Below are 17,592 nucleotides of genomic sequence, written 5' to 3'. Positions count from 1 at the left end.
TCTATGAGAGAAATCAAGAATGAGAAATATGGTACACTACAACACAAGGTATGAGCCATCCGTCTCATTCTCCTCAAAGTTAGTAAGAAGTGCAAAGTTATCCCCCTCTTCTAGTGCATTGGTGAGGTCATCGAATTCTTCCCCAAATTGTGGTCCATTGTTTGTCACCGACTCTAATCATCATGTAGAGGGTAAACCCTGCATAGCTTCCATTGTTTCACAATTTCAATGTCCTCACACTTCTCCAAATATCCCATGGTACACACACTACAAAAGTAGGAAAGCTATCGTGATTTGAGACAAAGGTGGTTGTTTAAAAATCCCCATATACTTTGCAAACACTCTGTGTTTTAAGTTATTGTTGAGGATGTGTTTGTTGTATGTCATCTATGCCCCTTTAGAGAGGTGACAAAAGCCATGTTGCTGCATCATGGGCATTATGTAACTTATCTTGAGTTCATGTTAATTGATGTCGATAATAGCTCAATGGTGTCATAGTTATATATGTTTCTCCTTTCTACTTCATCCAGCTTCACTTCGTGGAACACTCTGTGCATTAAGCAATTGTTGAGGCTATGTTTATTGTATGTCAATTCGCCCCTATAGAGAGGTGACAAAAGCCATGTTGGTGCATCATGGGCATTCTGTAACTTATTTTGAGGGCATGCTAACTTATGTCAATAATAGCTTGCTTATTATTCGTTGCATCATGGGTATTTTGTGCATTATCTTGAGGGCATGTCAATTGATGTGGTGCCATTATTAAGTGATGTTTGATAAAAAATCTCTCCATCATCTTCCCCCATACCATGGCTAGATCCAAATAAATTCCACTACATGTTTATACAAGTGCATTCTTCAACTTAGGGTGAAAGGATACAAAAACATATGTGGTTTGAGTGTGTAAATGCTTGAAAAAAACAACAATTTTAGGAGTACTTGTAATGTGGCATATATAATGTTTACTAGATATTGACTTGGACATAGTTGAATCTTCTTGACCTACAAAAATATTTGATCCTCTTTTTGTAAATGAAATTCACTAGGATGAAGGGTACACATCATGCACACAAGCCATTATACTCAAAGGTCAAACCATCAATCGGAGTAGTCATTACCATTAAGATAACTCATCAAGACTGTTATCAATAATAGAATTTGGCAGTTGGCCATAGGTAATATGCACCAAAATTGTTATCTAGTCGTTGTAACAATGTGAACTTTGTATTTCATCTTGTTCTTGAAAAGAATAATTTTAAGCAAAATCAATCACATTGATAACTATGTCCTTGGGAAAATCGACAAGGCAATTCTTGGGTTGCTTATCTTGGCAATGTGATGTGAAATTGTGAAGCAAATATTTTGGGATGGATTTTACTATGTGATAAATAAGCTCCTATGGTGGAGTGGTCTTGTAAGACAATAGGCATCTCTTCAATCATTTCAAATCTCATCCATTTTACAATGATAGGGTTGTCTTTCTTGAATTCATTTATCATACAAAATTCTTCTCCTTCACATCATCCTTCACAGCACACCATGGGCATTTGCCACAAATGCAATCAATTTGGTGCCATTCACAATCTCCCTTTGGACAAATATCTAGCTCCCACAAATAACATAGTGCATTAAATTTTGCTTTCCCTTGCAACATACAACAAGGATCCAAGTGGCCAATAGATAGGACATTCACCTATGAGACATGGGCATCTATATCCATGAATCAATGCTCTAATATCACGACATCTCATGTCATTCAAATCTTGTCAGGGTAGGTCAAAGTCTATGTGTGTTTTGCAACAACACACATTCCCATATTTGAGTATATTGACATACCATGGTTTGTAATGCTCAAAGCTCCTCTGCCCAATTCTTATGTCAAGGTTCTCAACCCTAAATCTCAGGTACATTTCCATCTCCTCATCCAACAAATCAAAAAGAGTACATGGAAAACCTATGTAGTAGCATGGTGTCTACAACCTATAATCATTGGCACAGTGGTCATGATTTTAACCACCATGATACTTCTTGGAAAACCTATGTCTACAACTTGCAATCATTGGCACAGTGGTCATGACAATCAAGATTGATAACTAGCATATGACAGTAGTAATCAATATTCTTTACATCTTCATTGCTTGAAAATAAACACTTTAAGTTGGGCTCAATCAAAAATCGCTTTCATTGCATTGGCCTTTGATGTTCTTATTAATATCACCAATTATGGTTTAGAGATAGCGTGGTATTGATCTTGTTCCATTGGATGTGGCATCAGTGTGTTGGAAATACCTATAATTTCATCAAATAACAACATGCAAACAAAAAATACAACATTGTAGCTAGGTTGCAGTTTCCTTTCATGTGCTAAGATTAGGGTTTTAGACAAGCATGATCGTGAATGTAGTGCACTACACACATAGCACATTCAATGTCTAACAATGACTGTGTATATTACACACCATGTTCCAGTACCACTAGACTTGCTATAAAGCATACTATTTTACCAAGCATACTTGTGGCTAGACCCAATTGTGCAATGACTCGATTGTCTTACTTAGATTAGGTTACATAGATACCCAACTAGAACTAGCACAATGATTGTTATTTGAACCACCGAGCTTGCAAAAGAATACTCTCTCTCTCTCTCTCTCTCTCTCTCTCTCTCTCTCTCTCTCTCTCTCTCTCTCTCTCTCTCTTTCTCTCTCTCTCTCTCTCCCAATAAAAAATGAAAAATAAAAATTTATAAGATGCAAATGAAAATGAACCAACATATTGCGAAGAATCATGTGAAGACCTTTTTGCAATCAAGGAGTACAGCTATCCACCATATCTTGCAAATTTTGCTCACCATGCTCAGTAGCAAGGGTGTGTTTGTGAATAAGCTATTGCTTTGTGAAGCTCTGCTTGACAGTGGAATACACGACTGACGAATTGCCTCCCCACATAAATACCTTCCCTCATGAATTAGAGGAAGCTTCGTCGCTTAATAAGGTCATGCAGGTCATAGGCCTCGTTGACACCAGTGCCAACAGACAATAGATCCAGCAAATCATTCACGCATCCATTCATGAGCAGAAGCCAAAACCGTTTATGAGCAAAGCCAGTCCCATTGGCAGTTTTTGAGGAGCAACTAGTCCCACACCATCTAGTCATTACATGGCTTAGCCCATGCCCATGCTGATGCAACGTCGCACTGCCTTCAGATCCTCGCCTCCATCCCGCTTCTACTCTCCCAACCGGCCTCCGTTGCCTGTACAAACCATAGACTACAAATTGCAATTCCTAGGTTAGATTTTTAACCAAGGGTTAGTTTAGTTAGCAGGGTTAGGTTTAGGCTTAGTTAGTTTGGCTCTAGGTTAGGTTAGTGCTAATTAAGGGTAAAGGCTGGGTTAGGTTGGTCTAAGAGAGGATTACCAAAAAGCGAGTGAAGAAAAGTGAGCGAGGCCAAATAAGCGAGCGTGGACAAACAACAATGCAAGGTGTTATCTGTTTAATAACAACCACATCATATTCATCCAGGACAGCCAATTACCACAATTTATGCTTCAAGAAAGCTTACTCACTCGCCTGCATCTTGGCTAGCATGTTTCCAGAAGTACATGTTCAAATCATGTTTCCTTTGCTATGAAAAAGTAATGATAAAATAAAACATTGAATGCTTTCAATAATGAGAATAGTAACATATTACATTAACTGCTCTTCATGTTGTCAGAAGACACCTTTTTTCTAAAAGTTATTAACTCCATAGCACAAAAAGCATGTCATACCAAAAAAAATTGATATAAAAATTTGATGCTTCAAAATATCTTCCAACCCTTGGAATGATTGTACAAAATGTTTTTTCATGCATTGCCAAAACATGGAAGCACACCTATGTATGTCATCCACTTCCAAAGGAAATATAAAAAAGGGACATCTAGGCTGCCTACTAAATGCTTGATGGGTTTCTTCCACCTTCAAAAAATACAACTTAGTGCAGCTTCATGCAAGGAAGCACACCTACATATATTATCCGATTCTGATTTGTTCCTACAGTGAACCATTTAGAGACAAAACATTCTAGCATGAGAGCAGCACATGGATATGCAAAACACATAACATTGTATGATGCTTGTGCAATAGATCTTGCAATGAATGTCCTTTAGAGTGCCCACTACAATGCCTTTATGAATGGAAGACACTTGGGTATAGGACCAAATTTGGATGCTCTCCGGCGAAGAATACTTGATGATAGTGGGTCTGGTAAAGGGGACAGAAATAGGCTTATGGATTTATCACACATAGTGATTGAAGCGGCTGGGATACAATCTCCTGAGATGAATAGGCCAATAACAAAACCGGTGAGCATAAGAAGAAAGAGGGGTTCAAAATGTTTAACATCGGTCCATGCAAATGATAGTCATCGACCAGAATACATGACAGTGACAACAAGGAGAGTGATAGGAAAAAGAAGACAAATTGATTTTAAAAGTCCACCACAGGACGTGGTTTGTAGAGAGATAGATATTCATGAAGCCAATTGGGCGATCAGGAGAACCGAACCACATAGCATTGTCACATGCTTTGGCTACTTGGCAGAGAGTCGGAGATGATGTGGGGCACTAATCAATTCACTTGGTAGAAGTGCAAGTTATGGTGTGCCAACCCCTTGTTTTAAGGGAAGAAGGCAACATTCTCATGGAGTGACAGAGCAGTTTGTATGGTTTTGTAGTACTTCTGTCACCCATACATGGAATGCGGATAAATCCATTCAAGGTGTTCCTGGGGTCTCTCCAGGTGTATGGAAGGTCGCAAGTGGGACATCAATGACTGTAGATGAGAGCGGTGCCCTTGTAAGTGCATGGTTTGTATTTAATAGTGATGACTCTATTGGTGTGATGGGACCTCCTTATGCACAGCAAATCCATACACCTAGCCATGTGCGCCCTTCTCATTATGATGGAAAGCTTGTTTCATGGAGAAGTAAGTTGAATAAAGATTTCAAGGAAAGGATACACAAGGCAGTTACAGAAAATGGGGAGGTGGTGGGAGAGAACATTATTCCACATGAGGTGCATGTATTCCATGTTCGTACAACAGGATCAATGTCCAAGGGACTAACATATAGTGTCTTGATTTCAGAGTTTCCACATTGCACATGCCTTGATTTCATAGAAAGGGAAGCAAGAAAAAGTCCCTACATGCCTTGCAAGCACATATACTTCGTGTTTATTGTTATCTTGGGCTTAACTGAAATGGTGCATCAGTTTATGCATCAGGCTGCACTGACAAAAGTTGAATTGTTTCTTGCTGCAAGAACATTCCTCCCCACTGGTTGACTCTAACATCCCACCAAGCAAGCCACGTATGCAATGTTGGTAGCTCACCCTCCTTCACATGAATCGGGGACCAATACAAATTCAATGTTTGTTTGCATTGGTCTGCAAAAGTTGAAGTTGTTGCTTCTCTCCACTTCTAACATAGAACTTTATTCTCCTCCTAAAATTGTGGCTTAATGCATCGTCTGGTGTGCTCAACCATGCTCATCTCCCAATGGAAAACACAAGTTCTTTCTCTACCATCCATCACATTTTCAGGTCCACCATTGTAAACAGTGCAAACAGCCAGCCAATTTGCTCCTGCTCCCCATCTGCCATGAATCCATGAAATTCAGGTTTTTTAAAACCATTCTTCTCCATTGTATTGTTCAGTAGCTCCCAGAATCGAACTTGAGCATGGTTATCCTCCACCTTGAATTCACATATTGCTATAGTTAATATTTCCCTTATGAATGGGTCATACACATGAGCACCCATTGTTGACCATCCCCTCACTCGATGCACATGGTCAAAATGAACACATTGTGATCCCAAGCTTCCACTAGGCCACGTGCGATTCACTAGATCAACTCCTGATCCTGGACCAATGGTCAACATTTTGAAGATATGTGGTTGTTGTTCATCTTGCAATTGTTCAGGAAATAGGATACTTTGTAGGTATGGATATTTGCATCTCCTCTTTAAATCAAGTATTGAATCCATTCCACCATCCCCTCCTCTAGCCTCACCTCTTGCGCTCTACACCACTCTCTGAAGCCTCCTTCTCTGGGTCATTGGTGTAATGGTTTCAAGCACTTCTTTGAACTTTTGATCATCTAGCGGCTCCAAAACAATCCCATCCTTTGCTAGCATCATCTCCATCATAAGGTCTTGTGCCACAGACACCTCGATATTTTTGCAAGAAGAATTTCCATTCAACCTAGCACGCATTGAAATGAGATCCTCTACTTGCATTTCCTTTGCTCGACTTCTACATTTTTCAACTGGATGGTCATGGAAACCCACATGCACTACGCATCTCATTGTCTTCACTCGTTCATGGGGAAAGCAATAATATATAATAGCATTGCATAGGTAAACACACTCTAGTATTGCATCACAATGCTTGCACACAAGTGATCCCAAGGCTGGATCAATGGGACTAGGTAGAGGAGGTCTCCTAAGCTTTCCTTTCCATTGTGTATCATTCAAAACTCCCATTCATTCAAGGAAAGGACAATCCAAATTACAACATCTCAAATAACCTGAACATCTACTCATTCTCACAACACCATTGAAGCAGTCTTGCGAACATGTGGAATATTTTGTCCAAACATGACCATCAGCATTCTGTTCCATTCCAGACATTGGTGAACCCTTAGGCATAGGTGGAAGTTCGAAGACAATATATCCATCATAAGTTAGAGGAAGCTCAGTAACCTTCTCCAACCGAACTGCAGATTTGAGCACAACATGAAGAGAACTATTCAAAGGCATCCTCTCTATAAGTGAAACCACACTATTTAGTTCATGATTCATAAAGTCACCATGAGTACCTCTTTTATAGGGCATGTGAACTCTTAACATTGATTGTTGGCTACCACTAATCTTGAACCCTTTCTGACCATCCTCTAAGTTCACCACTGGAAGTACAATGGCAAGCTCATCTATTCCGATTTCTTGATGCAGCTCAATGTCCTCGTTCTCAATGTGAAAGTGTTCCTTAAGCTCCACCAATGAAACCTCCAGAAAAGGAGTGTCAAAATGAATGGTCAATGATTCGTGTTCTCCAAAGCGAATGAAAACTGAGAAAGGCATGATTCAAATGCTAGAGCCAAGATGTAGCACCAGACCACACCAACCAAAGAACAAGAGAAAAGGGTCCGGAAGCAGGGAGGAAAAAGAAGAAATGGCATAGATGTGTTGGAGACCGAAGAGAATGGAGCAAAGAGAAGTGTTGAAAGAGCCATTGAGAGGGATTATGGGAGAGAAGAGAAGAAGCAAGTTCGTCTGTGTAAATGTCAAATGCAAATGGATGTCACTATTAGCATCCAAGGTGGTCATTTAACTGCAAGTCTTCATTGAACAATATGTGTTTATTTGTTTAGAATAATGGTAATCTTTGAACAAGATGCCTTCATGCATATAGTAACTTGAATGATGCCTCCATGCATTTCCTTCAGTAAGGGTGTACGTTTAATATAAATGAATCAAAAGAGAAGTAACTTTCAAATTTATATATTGGTATTGAAAGACTAAAATATGAAGAAAAAAATTAAAGATTTATAATTACTATATTTTACTAGCAATAGTTAGAATGAGTAGTATCTTCAAATCCATATCTAAAATGAAAACTATCAAAATGTGTTAGTTTACTTCACATTTGCATGAACGAGCAATATTACTATTTCCATCATGAGTCATTACAATGTGTTCTCCTCACTATTACAAGGGTTATGCGGTTTCTGGCATTACCCATACCCACGTCTTCTCCTACCATCTAATAATGACCAGGCCTGCAAAATCCCTCAAAAATCGTTTCTCTAAAGGCTAGGCCTGCCATCGCCTGCAAAATTGTTACTACAAAATCGCCTGCAAAATTTGAAGATATTATGAGGAAGGGCATGGTGGGCTGGGTTAGATTCTCTCTCTCTTTCTATCCAGCATTGAAGTGATTTTATCTCTCTTTCTATCCTGATAGGTCCCTCCCTAATGCTTCCATCTCCTCCCCCAAATGCTCCTGACACTCCTCCAACACTCCCCACCCCCTTCCATTCCTGCCCTCTCATCTTCCCACAATTCAAAAGTTTAGTGATGTTGACTCCTTCCTTTTCGAGGTGCTTGCCTTGACATTGACCTGCTTGCAGCTTTCAACAAACTTCAATGACATCGACCTCCTTGCGGCCTTCAACAAACTTCAACGAGCAAAGAGCTTTTGAGGTAAGTACTCTTTTCTCTTCAGAAATTCAATGACCATAGCCTAGGGAGGCAAATCGTAAGAACACAAGCCTAACGGTAAGAGTGCAAGCAAGAAAGAGATATGAAGCAAGGTGGCTCACTGTGGTGGCAGTCCATGGAGAAGCACGAAGCTGCAGCTTTGTTTTTTTATGTAGAATTATTAGTGGGTGATGGAGACTCGGAGAGGAAGGAAGTTGGATACCTCCGGAGCTCGAGGCTCGAGGCTCGAGGGAGCTCAGGAAGCTGGGTCGTCATCTTCTACGATTGAGTGAAATGGAATGGAGGTTGTGGGCGATGCTCAAAGACGATGGAGGAGCATGAACCATGCAGTGCAAGGCATACTATAGTGTGGTGATCAGAAGCTCCCTTCTATTCGTTATGCCTTGAAGATCTCGATAAAAACTTTAGTGACCTACTATTCAAGTTATCAAGATCTTCCGTTTCAAGTTAGTAGCTCCATGGTGAAATGGAACTTGAAATGGATCTCGATAAAAACTTGAAGATCTCGATAAAAACTTGAAGAGGGGGAAGATGAATGGATATCGATGTTGATTGAGAAGGAAAGTAACCTAGCAAGCGAGCTATTGGATGTACGCCTTTCTTCTCTTTGCAGACTACGAAGCTGTTCCCACAATGGCATTTTGCAGCAAAAATGCTTCAAAATGTGAGCGCTAAGGTTGTGCCCCCGCAATGCTCCTTAATTTGTGGTGCTAGATAGCAATAAATTTTTGCCCTATTGGAGATGAGTATTTTCCCACTCCAAGCGACAATCCAAGGCTATGTTTGCATATCTCTGAGCCGATGCTACTGAGCATTAAAGAGGTGAATATATCATTGACGTGAAACATGGTCTAGAACAGGTGTGTGGTCTGGCTCCTTCTCATCTCCCAATGTTGCTGACTACTAGGATGAAGACTGAACAAAAAAGTTTGCCCTCACAACTCGAACGTCAGAAGACACCCACAGCTCTCATCTTTTATAGACCGCTCTAGATGAAGCACTTCTGTGATGCTTTGGCTATCGCAAAAAACCACCAGCAATTCCCCCTGTTCAAACATATTGGTACAGGTCTGCTGGGTCACAGGTTCGATTAAGCCTAATCTTGTTTCAGGATCACTTAAACAGTCTAGTTTTGGTTAGCGCTTTCTCTGGTACTCTATTGTGGTGGTTGAAGAGGGCCAGCAAACAAGCCAAACCCTGTTGAGAGTTGGGGCCAAAGCAGGTAGCGCAACAAGTGATGTTGCAGTGTGATGTTGCAACAACCTACCTTCATCATTGGTCTCCTCTAGTTTCTCTAGTCAACCAGCTTTTCATAGGTTTACAACTCGGGGATCTAAGGTAACTTCACGAATCTGAGATAGTGTCATTTTACTGCATTCACAAAATCTAAGAACATTCATACAATTCTTGCTTCGCCTCCATTTTTTGCCCTCAATGTCCACTCAAATCACAATAAGAGCTAGCTATCAACGTTTCATGTACAGGATTGGACTATCATGAGGTCATGTGAAAACCCCTCACTGGTTGTCGCTTCTGCATCTCCTTCAATACAAAGTTTGCAACTCATTTTCTATGAACCATATTTGCACCTCCCTCTTGTTGTTCCAATCCATGAATCCATATCTGCAAGCAAGCTTTTCTACAAACGATATATACGAGGCATGTACGCCTGTGGTTGCTAGAGTTACCCAGAGCCATGCAAGAGAGGGGAACTTGGACTATCAAGGGTAGTAAAAGAGGTAGCTCGTTAACGCACTGCCTCTTTTGTTGCCCCAGGCAGTCCAAGACCCTCCCCCATGTGAGGCATTCAAGTGATATTCAACTCTTGAACGGATGAAAGAAGTTCACAAAACAAATGAGCGAGTGCAAGTCCAATGTTCAAGCGTAGAGATAAGAGAAAAAATTTTACAAAACCTTGTAGACCATAGGCATCTAGGTAGCGACCATGGTAAAGAAGGTTGAATTTGAAGATAGTCCTATTTATGCTCTAGAATTGCATGAGAGACCAAAAGAGACAGCGCGTTAACGCGTTGCCTATTTTGGTCCCTCGGGCAGTCCAATAGTCCCCTCCTTGCATAGCATTCAAAAGACCATGTGACCTATCCCTCCAAGAGTCCAATAGCATTCCAAAGACCATAAGACCTGTACACTACAGCATACTTGTAGACAAAAGATGAAATGGTCGAAGCCTTTTGTGAGTATGAAAGAAAGTATTGATACATGGAGGATTGAGTAGAAAAGCCTTCATGAAAAGACAGCTTAAGATGCCAAAAAGGATAGCACGTTAACGCACTGTCCTTTTTCGCCTCTCAAGGTGTCTTTTCATGAGGGTAAGGGGTAGGCATAGAAGTGCATATTTACCATTGCAATTCCATATATCCAAGTGTATAGATACCATTGCAAGTTGATATACTATGTGCATTGGAGATGAACCTTTTTCTTTTAGGACACAAGTGGGTCAATGTTCCCTAAACTCTCCCTAAACTGGAAATCAATTGAATTGGTAGATACAAGTATTTGTGTCTAGATATGTAAAATGATATTTATTCATAAGTGTGAGTTAACACACCTTTGCATTCATATATGTCAGCAATTTGAGATATTTGTTTGAAGCTTTTCCCTCATGAGGTGTACACACTTCATGATTTGTTTGGGGCTTTGCCCTTGTGATATGTATTGCATATGTTTTCATAAACAAAACCTTCATCATATATATGTGTGAAAAAGCTCTCATGTTTTTTTGAGCGTATGGATAGATTTGAGAAGACCTTTGAACCTGTCGTACGTTATACTCTATTTGCTGTTACATGTTGTTTCTTGTTTTTTGTTTTGGTTTTTATTGAAAAGGTTTTGAGAAATATGATTGGAAAAATGCCTTGTTTTTTTTCTTTTCAGGATGACAGGAAAAAAAGGCAGAAAAGTTCAAGTGGCACATTCTACAAAGGTGACAAGAGGAACAAAAGTAGATCACAATGTTGAATCATCAGTAGGTGGAATGGAAGAGCAAGAAAGTCTGGTGGGTCTAGAGGTTAAATTATCATCAATTCAAAGAGATAAAGTCCAAGAGTGGAGGAGGATGAGTTGGATGATAGTGAAGTTCAAGTGGAAGGAGGAGGTGATGTGATTGGCAAATGTAGGATGCTTGATTCAGATCAGTGTCCTCGCATTCCCTTGTGTAGGTTGATACCTTATGCAAGAGTGAGAGGACTCCATGATGATGTATCTTCACTCACAAGTACATTTCAAGTGGAGGGATATCTCCCAAAGAAAGGGTCTTTCATTGTATCTATCGACAAGAGTGATGGAGAGGAGATAGTTGTGATAGATGATATGAGGAAGAGTTGGTCTCCCACCTGGAGAGAGGTGGATGAGGAGTTTGAGAAAGATGTGATGTCTAACACTGACTTTCATTTTATGTCGCAAAAGATGTTATTTGCTTGGGAGGGCAATCATAGGACCACTGCATGGATGAGTGTTATCAAGGAAATCTTTCCTACAAACAAGAAAAGACATGTACGAGTGGTATGCACAATAATTGACCCAAGGAAAATTAGTGAGATTGCTCTCTTGGCAGGGCTACAACGAATGAATTCCTAAGTACATGGACTCTTTGAATCTTCTCCACATTTGTGTTTTATGCTACTTTGCATTCATTGATTGGGTTGTGTACTCTGCTGTTTGTTTTCTAGCGTGAATGAACATGCCATTATCAAACCCAGTTTTAAGGGACATACTCATAAATGCCCACAACATTTGTGAGTGTGACTCTACGATGTTTATGAGAACATTATTTTCTAGTGAGATCAAATCAATAGAGAATTGGAGGGCTCAAGAGAGTAAAGGGAAGAAGCCATGGTTTCCATTGACAAGAGGTTATCTGGCAAGGCTTGTCTTCCAGGTAGAATGTTGCATTTGTATTGACACTTACATCTTTATCACTCCTTTGCTTTCTCTAATTGGAACTTATGTATGTAGGTTGAGTACAATACAGAGCTTAAAAGAGCAATGGAAAAAATATCTACAAAGCTACCTTTAGATCAAAGGGGAGAGGCAGAAGGAAAGCAGCGTACCATAATTCAAAAGAGAATTGCTGATAGGATGGGAAAGGTGTGAATTGAATTTTCTATACTTTGTTGCATTTATTTTGAAGTTAAGTGACTAACATGTCATCTTTGGATAGGTGTTGAATTGTATAGATCCTGGTCCTGGAGAGGCTTGGTTGGAAAATTTTTTTGCCTTGTGCTTTGATGGTACGAACTCTTGCGTGACATTGGAGAAGCTCCAACTCATTGCAAAGTCTAATTTGAGATTAGAAAAAAAAAAAATTTCCTTTCTTTGTTAGAAGCCACTAAACCTATGCGAGACATGTACTTCATGCCTGTGGGTGACCTTGAGTATAGAGGGTGTGTTTCTTCTACCAATACAAATCATCTTTCATGGTGTTTGTTTGTTTCTTGCCAATGGCATGACTCTTATTTTTTTATTATAAAATTGCATCAACTCTTACTGTTTAGGTGGATTAGTAGAGAGATATTTTTGGAGACGGTGGAGAGACAGTCATTGAAAGTGCTTGATGATTTGAGGGTGATCACAACAATGGGCATGCCTTTGGATACCCCTAAGGATTACACATTGCAACAATACATGCAGGATATAAAACTAGAGGGGAGAAAATGTATGTTTGTGGTGCTAAGATCAAAGGAAACAAAGATGGAGAGCAAGGGTGGAAAAAAAGGAGATGGACTATCTGAGTTGGACATGGCTACCCATAGGGTGGTTTATAGGTATGTTGTCAATTCATTCGAAGGTTCATTTTTCATTTGTCTATGTTTATGCTGTTGATTCATGTAATTACACAATCATTGATGGTTGTTCCACTTGATTTCTTGACCTTTTGATGGTTTGGGACATCCATTTTTTTTTTTTTCTTGGTTGATAGATATCTCTCCCACTTGGCAATAGAGAAAAGGATCTCTGACATTCCAAATTTGTGCAAGAGTTGGGTGGAGATTGGTCATGCTGCATGCATGTATCCACCTGGCATGCACCGTCTCTCTCAATGGGAATTAGCACATTGTCTCTGGTGGATAGATTTCCCTAAAGGACAAGTACTGGTGTAGCAAAGAGACTTGTACAATACTTATGCTTCACAAAAAGCCAATGAAGCAAGTAAGGACAAAGTGGAGGGAAGCTCAAGGAGAGATAAGAAAGAGAAAGAGAAACAAGAACATCCTACAAAAAAAGGTAAGGAAGATACAATATGATTGTTTGTTGATGTTGTCTTCAATTCGTTTTGACATTGCATTAATAAGTTTATGATTTTTCTCTTTCTAGATGAGGGACCATCTAGTCCTATGTGGCATGAAATGGATCACATAGAGAGTGCAGGTAAGGGTGTTGTTGTGTTCTCCATATGTAGTTGTTCCTTTAACACTAGTTTTACTTGTAATTGATTTGCTTTTGCATATAGGTGGAGAATCAATCTTGGGACTTGTGAAGCAATACGTGTTCCATCGATCATAGTCACCTGACATTTCCTTGGCCCGTGGCATCACACCTTTGTTTGCTTGTACAGTTGGAGATTACATTGCAATGGGCAAAGACTTTGCTGACTCTAAAAGAAATGATAAGTATGCTATTTTGCATGAGTTTTTTATTACAGTGGCTAGTTGAGATCAAGACTACAAGAGGATGGGTAAGAAGGTGAAGTGGGCTTCATATTTTATATTGCTTGATTTTCCATCTGGCTATCCACTTGATGAGAGAGGATCCAATCCTACTTGGAATGTCTTGCTCGAGGACCATGTGTGGCATGGGCTTGCAGTTGCATCAGCTTCTTTGTCTGATAGTGGTTGGTTAGCATGCATATGTCCTGGCACAATACCACAATTGACATTTCACATTTTGTGTTTCCATTCTACTAGTTTTTAATAAAATTAATTGCTTGCAGGACAATGTATTGGTTGGATGGAACAGTTTGCATATGTCCAGGGCTTGGAAGTTGTCAGACGTGTGATCATTCATGACAAGCTTCCATATGGATTTTGTAGAGAACATGATAAAAGTGTTAAGGTAAGCTACCATTCCATGCGTTCTATGTTTGCATTCCATGATAAAAGTGTCTTTGACAAATGTCTCCTCGTTAGTCCTATGCATGCTATGTTTGCCATCTTTCATGCTATAATGCTTGCTAGTTGAAGTCAACTATACATGTTTAAATTCTCCATGTGGCTTCCAGATGCAATCTTCAGTATTAGCTCTAATACATAGAGCAAAGAAGAGTCCGATAGTTTTTTGGGAGGAGAGCTTTCCACTTTTCCAACAGCTTTTGATTGATCCACATGAAGATGTCTGGACTCATTACATACCTCCCTCTGCAAGGACAATCGTGCCGATGTCTTCTCAGCTAGCACGAGGTGGACTAGAGAGGAGTAGTTTTTTTGTAGGTTGCATTATGTCTCTTCTCTGTGTTCCTGGAGGGCTAGTTCTAAAGATGGGTTGTGGTATAGCCCCTCTTATGCATGCTTGTCAGGCCTTGTTTTTCACTTGATTTAGACAACGATATTGTGGCTAGCATTGTTGAGCCACTTGTGGCAGATCATTCTGGAAAACGGATCAGGTCAGAGCATGATGGAGAGGGGGAAGAAGAGAGAGTGGAACTTGTCACAAACCCCTTTGATGAGTAGTGTGCTACTAGCCCTGAGTTTTTTTGTTATATATTTTGAATGCTAGAATTGAGGACTTTGAAAGTGTTGTTTAGCATCTTTATAATATGGTAGATAGTGAGCATTTAGGGGTGCCTTTGAATCAAGAAAGTACAAATTTTGATGCTTTGGATAGTGTTTGTAAGGCCTTCATCTAGCAATTGATTTTTTCTGCTTTTTGTTGGTAGCGAATTGTCTTTTGTATAACACATAAGGATGGCAAGTTCTTCTTATTGGAAATTATTTTCATTGTTCCACTTTGACTTACTTTCCTTTGAAATGTATGTTTTGTTGTAGTTTGTTGCCATGCTATGCAGAAAAAATGGCAAGGTTCATGATAGCCGACAAGAGATATGATGAGTGCCAATTAGATAAACCACATGCACGCAACTGCTTTCTTGATGATGAATGTTAGGGGGATTAGAACATGCCAGTTTAAGACACCATTTTGTTCATAGACTGATAATTGTTGTGGTGAACCATGGACACATTTGGAAAGTTTTGGTCTAGTGCATTTTGCGGGTGAAGTGGTATTTCAACAGTCATTTATGTTATGAGTTTGGTAATTAGTTTATGTTCTTCAAGTGAAAGATAGGGTGGATTGTAAGTCTGATTATTGGTATGCTTATTATGACAACATCTTGCTATAGTAAGTTCGGTTTCAAATTTGTTCTCATCGGAGGAATTGTGAAAAAACTCACTCGCTTCATTGGGCCCGCTCGCTTTTTCTCGCTCGCTCTATTGACTACCTCGGTCTAAGACACTGTCCTAACAGTCCTAAAGGTCTTAGGTTAGAGCTGTACTAACTGTCCTAGGTGACTGTACCTATAAATACTAAAGGATGTTGTGGGGAGAAGTGTTCTAATGAAAATAGCAGCTTAAATGGCTATGAATAGCAAGAATCAAAAGCTGTCATTTCAGGAGCACCCAAGGGTATACCTCCTAGCTTTTCAATGCACACACTTGATGGTTCTAATGAAAATAGTAGCTTAAATGGCTATGAATAGCAAGAATCAAAAGTTGATATTTCAGGAGCACCCAAGGGTATACCTCCTAGCTTTGCAATGCACATGTTTAATGGCATAAGGGCTAACTTCATGGATACTTCATTGGTGATACTTCAGCACACGACAGAGAAGCAGATGGGCCAACAAATTGGTGAATAAATTTATGAGAAGGTTGGAGAGGTTGTACACATTACAATGCAATCGATGGGAAAGTAGCCCACGCTTCCTTCTATGCACCAAAATGATGGGGATGGGAAGGATATCGATCCACCCAAAGAGTCTCTTGGAGCTATGATGCCTAGAGCAGCTATGCAACCTAGCCATGTTGCTATGCAGCCTAGCCATGCTATGCCTCTCCCTAGTACATAGCGAAATCATGCTTCAAAGCCGCGGAAGATGCCTCGATATGTAGGATAAAAATTTGGTTGTTTCCAGGCTATTAGAGGTGCAATTACAAAAGGGTTATGTTGGGATAGCTGCTCAAATAAAAGCAGCAGCCCACACGATGGAAACAAATATGGACAACAAGGGGGTTGTTATTAGTTTGCAAGACTGATACATTGCTCCAAATGATACCCTGGCAATTTAGCACACTAATGGAAGAAACGCCTACATTCAAAGTCGCCTAAATAACCGTGACAATGAAGCAAACCTGATGGGTGAAAAGATAGAGGAGGCACCAAGCAATGATGAGCAAATCTATGATATTGATGAAGATGCACATCAAAATAAGGATGTGGATGCACTTACACTCAATCCTTCTAGGCATGCAAACTTTGAGGACGAATTTTTTGAGAAGGTGAGTATCTAGCATTGTATGGTCTCCATAAAGGGGGGAAATATCGAAGACCACACAGATGATATCAAAAGATGTCAAAGTAAACACATTTATAAGCATGATAGTGGGGGATGTGGCCACAACTTTACCATACCTAATGCCCATAACTGCTACTCACTAGGTGAGCATACGTGGGAGCTTTGTCCTTGTGCTGCATATAGTACGTGACTTTAGAATGATTCTCTTATTGTGGGTGATATAACTGATGTGAGGGGAGGTAGATGTTTTGTTCATGGTGGTGAAGGTGGACTTTGGAATGTTATTGATGTTGTGGAAGATGAAGCTCTTGTGAAGATCAACAACATTTCTTGGATGCAGGAACTACATCGTGTGGTGTGAGAGAATCTTGTTGGTCATTCTTTTCTTTTAGGTGGAGCTTCAATGACTGTGATTTTAACTTCAATGTTGATGTTGGCTCATTGGTGAAGAAGGATTGAGGATGTTTAGTTTTGTACCAATGATACTAGAGTTGTAATCGGTTATCTAGTAAAACTTTTATAATGCAAATAAATATTGTTTGTGTTGATGTTGGTTCATTGTTGAAGAAGGATTGAGGATGTTTAGTTTTGTTCCAATGTTGATGTTGGCTTATTGGTGAAGGATGAGGATGTTTAGTTTTGTTCCAATGATACTAGAGTTGTAATCGGTTATTCAGTAAAACTTTTATAATGCAAATAGATACTTTTTATTGTTATGACACACCCAATCATTTGGCTTTGAGGATGACTAACCATTACATCCTATGATGGTGATATGAAAACTCTTGCATTTGGGGGGCATAGTTTTAT

At 39.7% G+C, this 17,592-nt stretch overlaps 1 pseudogene; it reads left to right on the top strand.

Annotated features, from left to right (window-relative positions):
* LOC147890973 (uncharacterized) overlaps window positions 1-17,143 on the top strand; it is a 30,531-nt pseudogene extending 13,388 nt beyond the window's left edge.
* The last annotated feature ends 449 nt before the right edge of the window (window positions 17,144-17,592 follow it).

Source organism: Dipteris shenzhenensis, chromosome 18 (assembly GCF_047967505.1).
Source record: "Dipteris shenzhenensis isolate YYH24624 ecotype China chromosome 18, Dip_SZ_1.0, whole genome shotgun sequence".
Taxonomy (NCBI): Eukaryota; Viridiplantae; Streptophyta; class Polypodiopsida; order Gleicheniales; family Dipteridaceae; genus Dipteris; species Dipteris shenzhenensis.
Note: the sequence above shows the minus strand (reverse complement) of the source record. Positions and strands in the feature narration are given on the sequence as shown.